This window comes from Sorex fumeus, unplaced genomic scaffold, assembly GCF_029834395.1.
Source record: "Sorex fumeus unplaced genomic scaffold, SorFum_2.1 ptg000239l, whole genome shotgun sequence".
Lineage (NCBI taxonomy): Eukaryota > Metazoa > Chordata > Mammalia > Eulipotyphla > Soricidae > Sorex > Sorex fumeus.
This window is the reverse complement of record NW_026606296.1, coordinates 387,149-395,962: the sequence shown is the minus strand read 5'-3', so window position 1 is coordinate 395,962 and position 8,814 is coordinate 387,149.

The following is an 8,814-nucleotide window of genomic DNA, read 5'->3' as shown; positions in this document are numbered from 1 at the left end:
ACTCCCAGAAGCACAGCATTCACTATCTTCCTGTGTCGATACAGAAAGGACACTGCTCTAGAGTAAACTGTGAAAAGGACATAAGGGAAAGAAAAAAGCAAATATTTCAGTTGCATATACAAAATCCAGAGTCCTGAGAAGAATCTGACTTTACAAATCACAGAGTCTGATTTTGGGATATAGTGATTAACAGAGAGGGGAAGCAGAACAAAGAATAAGTTAAAGATTAATAAAGAGGAATGGGAGTGCCACTGGGGCTGTGTGATGAGGGTAACTCAGTAACCTAAACTCCCTGAGGCAAGGGAGGAAGGACAAACCAATCCAACATCTCTCCTAATTTCACTCAGCATTATACTCTCCAGATCCTGCCAGGTAGCAGCTAATTGTATGATTTATCATTTTTTACAGAAGAGTAGTATTCTATGTGTGTATGTACCACGACTTCTTTATCCTGCCATCTATTCAGTCAAGACATGTTTTAAATAACATAAAATACCACTGATTCATGAATAAAAAAAAAAGTATTTTACAGAGTGAAAGTTTAGGGCTGTGGAAGAGAAAGATGCTAACAGAAATCTGCTTCACTGATGGGGACCCCATCCCTGAGAGCAAATTGGGGTTTATATGCTCTGCAGTGGACCATTCTCAAGGAAGGAAAAACTTACATTGAAATAATAGTTAAAAGGAGACAAAGTATGAGTTTTTAACTGCCCTATGGTAATTTCCAACATCCTCACTGAGTAAGAGATAATAAATGCATTTTGAATTTTGAAAAGATACCTTACCTTACACAGGAGCCATTTAACATATAAAAGTTAATGCCAATCAAGAGATTACAATCTCTTATTATAAATTTCTTATTTTGGTTAGGTGAAAAAGGAACTCTCATCCACTGGTGGTAGGAATGTTCAACCAATGTGGAAAGTATGAAGAGTTCTCAGTAAATTGAGCTGCCATATGACCCAGCTATTTCACTTTTGGGAATCTACCATCAGGACACACAAACATTCATCTAAGATGACATCATCACACCATTATTCATTGCAGCACTTAAAAAAATAGCTATAATATGGAATCAACTTAGGCGTCCAATAAAAATGAATGTATTATGAAGATGTGGTACATATACACAATGGAACACTATACACAATGGAATATTATGCAGCTATAAAGAATGAAGCAATCATTAAATTTGCTGCAACCTCAATGGAACTGGATTATATCATGTGAGTGAAGTAAGCCAGAAAAAGAAAGAAAATCATAGGATGATTTCACTTATCTGTGATATATAAATTAACTGGAAGAATAAGGAATGAAATATGGTAAAGAGTGGATATCTAGATTGCCCTTGATTATAGAGTACAGGGAAGAGAACAGAGAAGGTAAGAAAGAGAGGTGGGGGTGGGGGGAAGAGAGAAAGAAGATGAAGACAGGAAGTAATGGGTAAGCAGGGGTCAATGGCCTGAGATACATCAGTAATGTGGAGGGGTGGGTAGCTACAGACACAAAACAGAGTCAACAACACTAAAAACATGAGACACAAATGACAACAACCAAACATTCTGATGTGCCTGTAAGGTGGCAGCTTGTGGGGGTGGGAGGGAACTTGGGGTCACTGGTGATGAGAAATTGATGCTAGAACATTAGATGTTTCAATAACTTTGTAAATCACGGTTCTTTAATGAAATAAAAATTGTTTTTTAAAAAGATATTTTGGTCTGATGACTGTTTGACCTGGTCTTTCTTACATCTCGTCTCAGCAGGAGGCTGGCGTGGAGATATGAGATATGGTGCAGGGCTTCTACACACACTGACTACAAAGGCCTCTGTAGAAGTTACCTCTGCCCTGGTCTAGCCATAACTGACCTGTAACTTTAGCCAAGTGACCTTAGCTGCCAGCCGTGACTTCTTTGACAGTACCTGACAGAGGAAAGCTAAAGTCTTGCCACCATATTGGGAAAAAACAAAGTCACTGCAGTGGTAACCTAAATGTTCATTAAAGACCCTGGGTTAGCCTTCTTGTTTTCCAGGATAGATAGGAAAATAAATTTGGGTAACACTGGAGGTTGAAAGTGTTATTTCTTCACTCGACTTAGTTGTAGGGCTATTTCCCGTCCTCAGCCTAGCAATTCTCAATGGACTGTGTTGAGGAGAAAATCAGAAGACCTAGGAAATCAAAGGCAAAGCTTGGAGCATGCCAGCCTATCTCCCCCCAGGAATGGGAAGGGGGGCTTCAACTATAATAATTCACATATAGTTATGGTGCTGTTTTCTAGCACACGGGTATATGAAAGGTATGTCCCTTCCCCTTCAGTGATACTAAACAGCCACAGTACATGTAAGAGGAATAGGGAAGCATATTTAGGGCAATAGAAACTTGACCTCAAGTGCTGACACTAGATACTGATTGAAAATCCTGCCGTTAAAGATTATTGTTAGAGAAAATTTAGCTTGGTTTTAAAATGCAGTCTTTAGTCCTGGAACCCAAGAAGGAGGAACTATAAATTGTAAGTTACAAATTTTATAAATTTGGTAGCTACATCTGTAATGAAACATGGTTATCCCTAGAACATTGGCCTGATAGTATCTAATAAATGGGAGAAAGGACCAGGAACTAACATTGCGTTAGAACCGCTGCCCATGTTTGCTGAGTTTGCCTACTTGGCAACCACCCAATCTTGAAAGACCATAATCAATAGTTGACAAACTACTCTAGGCACCATATAATCTCATCAATGGCCAAGATCCAGAGACTATGAAATAAAGCTCTCAGGAGAGTGCAACATAGAACATCCTGATCCTGCTCCAGGCTGTCTTCACCCTGGCCACTCGAGGGGGACAGGCTGAGTTTCCCTCCCCACCCCTGCAGAGTCCAGGCAATCAGAAACCTCCTGAATCCAACCATATCCATGCTCAAGGCCTCTCTGCACAGGTTAGGAAGAGCCTCAACTATGAGGGAACTTGCAGAAACATCCAGTATTCTGGACCCGTGACTGATATCTCCAAGCCTGCTTGGAACGGGTCTGGGCCTCCTCCCCCCAGCTCCCCAGTTTTCCAGTGTCTTGGTAGTCACACAACAAACTGCCTCTGGTGCCATATAATCTCATCAATGGTTAAAACCCAGAGATTATGAAATAAAGCTCATGGAAGAGTGTGACATAGAACAACCTGGAGCATGAGGCCGAATTCACGGCTGCACGACCTCTTATGCTCTAGCCCACTGATGTACCAAAAAGTAGCACACATTTGTTTGGGTATAACTGTACATGCTTGCAATCTTTTATACAAGGACTTACTTAAATGGCTTCAGGATGAAATATAACAATCTTCACAAACTTTCCTCTTATGGTGGTGAGAAGGTGCACAATGTTGGGATTGGTGTTTGAATATTAATTGTAGTCTGTTAGGGTCCGAGCTCAGGACAGCCTCACCTGTCAAGGAAAACTCTGAGAGTCCAAGTCCATGCAAAAGCAAGACGTTTATTCAAGCATGCTCGGGCTCACAGTATGACCACAAACCGTCAGTGACTGAGAGCCCCGAGCCTCTTCAAAGGGGCCTTTTTATAGGGCATCTTCCTGAGCATTTCAGAAAAGCCCACGCACAAGTCACCCAATACATTTGAATTATCACATTAGATGCTGCACGCAGGCAGCCAGTCATTTTGCAACAAGCCATCAGCACCAGCCACTCTCTTCTGTACCTGTCACCAGGCCCTCCCAATGGGCAGTCAATTAGGCCTTTTCATTAGGCCTTCTCCAACCTTGTGGCCTTATCCAGTGAATTCCAGGTGCAAGGAGGAGATGGGAGTACTTGGTGTTGGGCCTTGTTAGGCCGATTCCAGGACAAAGAGATGCCTCATTAGACCTTCTCAGGCCTTGTGGCCTTATCTGGCGAATTCCAGGTGCAAGGAGGAGTTGGGGGTACTTGGTGTTGCTAGCCTGCTGCAGCTGCAGGACGGGATATGGGCTGGGACTTGCTTTGCTAGGGCCCAATTGTCATGGGGCTATCTTTCATAGTCAACTATTGTTGAACAGCTTTTTTAAAATAAAATAAAAATAAAAACAAATTGAAAAAATCAATAGTTGCTATTAAAGCCTCCTTTTTCTCCTGTCTTTGAGGCTCTAAATCTATGCATTTTAGACAGGCGGGATATTTCTCACAGTACATGCTGGATATCAACTGGAATGCCCACCTCGAGGCAAAACGCTTGGTTACATAAAAAAACACAATGGCATGAGCACGCTTCATAAATATTCATACCCAGGGGCTGGAACGATAGCACATCCGTGTAGGGCCTTTGCCTTGCACGTGACCATCCTGGGTTAGATTCCCAGCATCCTATATGGTCCCCCAAGCACCGCCAGGAGTAATTCCTGAGTGCGTAAGCCAGGAATAACCCCTGTGCAATGCTGGGTGTGACCCAAAAAGAAAGAAAAAGAAAAAATAAATATTCATATCCAGCTATAAGGAGACAGGAAGCCTGGCAATGGGAGAGGTGGGGCGGGGCGAGTGGGGGCGGGGCGAGTGGGGGCGGGGCGAGTGGGAGGCGGGGCGAGTGGGGGCGGGGCGAGCGGGAGGCGGGGCGGGGCCAGCGAACAGGAGGCGGGGCGAAGGGGCGGGGCGAGCGGGAGGCGGGGCGAGCGGGAGGCGGGGCGGTGGGCCTGAAGCCGGCGGCTGGAGCGAGCCGGGCGACTTGACGACCCTGAGCTCGCTGCTGGTGTTGGCCGTGAGCGGCTCCGGGAAGTACGTCCGGGAGGCGGGCGGCGGGCACACGGGAGGAGGACAGGCCGCGGGGACGCGGGACCCCTGGGAAGTCCCCTTCCCCTTCGCGGGGACGGGAGCGGGGCGACGCGAGCCCGGAGCGGCCGGAGCGCGTTCCCGGCGCGGGCGGGTGGCGCGGGCCAGTCCGGGCGGGCCACAGCAGCGGCAGCTCGGGGGTCCCGGCATCCCCGCTTCGGGGCCCCTGCGCGCCGCCCGCACCTCCTCCTGCACCTGCGCCAGTCAGTCCCGGCGAGCGCTTGCACCTCCCGGTTTCGAGAAGTGAACTTGACCTTCCGTTTTTTTTTTTTTTTCACGTCCTTAAATGACGAGTTATCGGTGTAAACGACAGTGGTCGTGTTCACTTGAACCGTATTTTCTTTTTTTTAGTTGGGAGGCTATGTGACAGGCAGCATAAAGCATCTCACAATCTTGATTGCCGGCACCGAGACCTTTGTTCCCTGATAACGAGCCAACTATTAACTCTACCCAGTTACTGGTAGTTTCTGGTAAAACAGTTACTGAAGCAAAAAAAGAAAAAAAATCCAGAACTAAACTATCCGGGGGGTGGGGCTTCCTCCTGGCCCGAGCTCAGGCATCACTCTTGGTGGTGCTCCGGGAAGTTTATGGGGCACTGGAGGTCGAGCACCGGCTGGCCGTGTGCAAGGCCAGCATCTTGCCCACTGTGCTAAAGTATCTTGACCTTCAGATGCTCTAGACTCTCCTTAGTCAGGAACCACCCATGTGGGTTGTACCCATTTAAAAAGCTTGCTTCGGGTAAATAGATATATCTTTAGAAGAATTGGGGAGGGGGGCATGTTTACCCTCAAAGACAGGGAATCTGGGATGAAATTAAAACTCAGCACCTGCAGTTTCCTAGCTACCTGCTTTAAAAGTCGTGTCCTGAGGCTGGAGTGATAGCTTAGCAGGTAGGGTGTTTGCCTTGCACGGGGTGGACCCAGGTTCGATTCCCAGCATCCCATATGGTCCACTGAGCACCGCCAGGAGTAATTCCTGAGTGCATGAGCCAGGAGTAACCCCTGTGCATTGCCGGGTGTGACCCAAAAAGGAAAAAAAAAAGTGTAAAACTGCTCCTGTGCTTGGTGTAAGGGACTTAGTAACCGCAGGACTTGGTTCCACCATGGCCTGCTGAGCTAGCTTGGGCAGTTAGTCACATTTCCATCAGGCGAGAGGGAAGATGTCCTATGCAATTCAGATGGTTAGTTTCATGCATTCAGAAAAATATTGGACTCAGTCATTCATGGTTGTCACTGATAATGGGACAAAAATCCCTACCTTCAGGGAGTTTATATGCCACTATGGGGGATGGCAGTGAATATATACACATCAACCAAAAGTGCTGGTGGTGGCCACCTCCAGGTGAGAGACTGGGGAGGAAGTGGCCAGAGCACCAGGCAGGAGGGTCAAGGAATGACCCTCTGAAGAAATGTGGGAGTTAGGAGAGAGGAGGGGACAAGCCTGGAGAACAGTGGGAAAGCGTTATGGCAGAGGGTCTAGAACGTGTCAAGGCCCAGAGGCCTGACCGCCTTATGGATTATCAGGGAACCCCAGCAGGGCAAGATGGGTGGCCTGAAGTTAGAGATTCGGTTATGGAATATAAATAAGAGCGTTGTGGATGGACTATGAATGAGAAGTAAAGAGGGGTTTTAAGACTTGCACCTGGGCAGCTTGGAGAAGGGAGAAGTACACCAGTGTTCCCCAAAGAGGAAGATGCTGCTCCAGGATTTCTGGAAGAATCCAGAAGGGCAGTATTAGCCTCTGATGAAATTAGGGGTTGTTGAGTAATGTTATGTTTGATTTTGGGTCATGCCAAGCACTCCTTGAGGGCTTCTTTTGGTAGTGCACAGGGGACCATGTGGCAGGAATTCAGCTGGGATGAGCCATGAACAAGGCAAGCCTCAAAACTCTTGGACCACCTCTCCTGCCTGGAGTAATAATTTTTCTGAATAGGGAATCTCAGGACAAAGAAATTTGGGAACCTCTGTTATAGGCTGACATGGAGAAGCAGGAGACACATGTGGAAGGAAAATATCTGGAGCTCAGTGTGGGACTGGGTCTATTTCAAATAAATTTGTCAAATGGGGGATTGATTTTCCAAGTCAGAAGTTTGCAGATGTACTACCTCTGTGACCCCCCCAAACTTTTTTAAAAATATATTTGATTTCAGAAAGTGAAGCAGTCATATAAAAATATCAAGTAGGGGCAAGAGCAGTAGCACAGTGGGTAAGGGTGTTTGCCTTGCACGTGGCTGACACGGGTTCCATTCCTGGCACCTCATGTGGTCCCGTGAGCCCCACCAGTAGTAATACCTAAATGTAGAGCCAGGAGTAAGTCCTGATCACTGTCAGGTGTGGACCCCGAGAAACAAGTAAACACTTTGGAATTGGTAAATGTTTACCAACAAATTGGACTTTGATTACAAAGTTGAGGTCACCAGATGGAAGGGGGAGGGGTTGAGGAATGAGGGAAAAGCGAGACTAGAAGCGACATAAGGGCAGTGGTGGAGAGATTTTGGTACTGGCGGTACAATAACTTTATACACCAAAAGTATAATTGTAACCATGTTATCTTAAACACAATTTTTAAAAATTGTGGAATTGATATATAAAGGGCTGGAGCGATAGCATAGCGGTAGGGCGTTTGCCTTACAAGGGCCAACTTGGCCGACCCGAGTTTGATTACTCCGCCCCTCTCGGAGAGCTCGGCAAGCTACGGAGAGTATCTCGCCCGCACGGCAAAGCCTGGCAAGCTCCCCGTGACATATTCTATATGCCAAACACAGTAACAAGTCTCGCAATGTTACTGGGCCTGTTCGAGAAATCGATGAAGAACGGGAGGACTGTGACTGTGACTGTGACTGTGACTGGTATATAAAATTTGGGAGACCAGGTCTGATAAATAGTAAGCGGATATGTAAATTGTGATGGTGGGAAATGGTATTTGTGCAACACCTTAGAAATTGAAAGCCAGAAAGGATTTCATTTCTCATTGGCTGCCTTCTCTGTCCATCTTCCGTGGCACAGACCAAGCCTCTGGCGGCCAGCTGGTAGCTCAGTCAGTGCTGGCTAAATGAAATGAGCGATAGGGAATGGGTACTGTGGCTCAGTTCTCTCATTTTGCTGGTGAGAAAATAATTTCACCTTACACAGGAGCTTAGTCCTGTAATGACAGAATAGAGAACCTGCCAGATGTCAGATTCAGAGCCCCGAGGCCTTCCCACTGCCTGCACTGCCTTTTAGGGGGAACAGATCCTTATCAGATTCTCAGAGCCGAGATCCCTGGACATCCAGTCCGAAGGGCTGGCCTGTCTCTTGTGTCCATTAAGAGTGCGTCTCATCTATTTATTTCTTCATTTTTGTTTTGGGAGGCCCCCCAACTGTGCCTAGAGCTTACTCCTGGCTCTGTGCTTAGGGATCACTCCTGGCAGGAACCAGGTGGGTTGCTGGGGGTTGAACCTGCAGGGCCTTACTGTTGTCCTGTCTCTCTGCTCAAGCATGTAGCCCTGAGCCCTGAGGCAGTGCTGTGCTTTGCACCTTGTAGGAGTTAGAGGAGGTTAATCCCCTTCACATCCCTCCTAGCATCCTCAGGAGAGTTTTGAGCACTTCAGGAATTCAGTTTTTTTTTTCCCTTAGAAAATAAACACCTAGGGGCTGGAGCTGGGACAGTAGTCAGGGTGCATGCCCAGCACTCTGTGCCTGCAGTGCCTCGTGGTCTCCTGTGCACCATCTGGTGCAGCCCTGGAGGTTTCTGGGCACCTCTGTGGCCTGGGTGAGGCCAAGCTTGGCAGGGCTGAGCAGTACCACAGTCTCAGGCTTTTGCACAAGACCCCTGGCCATGTGGGCCAAGAACCACCAGAAGGGCTCTCAGGTCTTCTGAGCACCACTTGGGAGGCATCTATTAAGCAGGGGCCAAAACACTTAAGGAGTTTAATGAGATTTGATGGTATGTTTCGGGGGAGAGGTTAGCTGCACGTGGGTAATGATGTCTTTCTTTAAACTCCTGGAGAAAACTAAAACCATACTCGAGATTCCATGG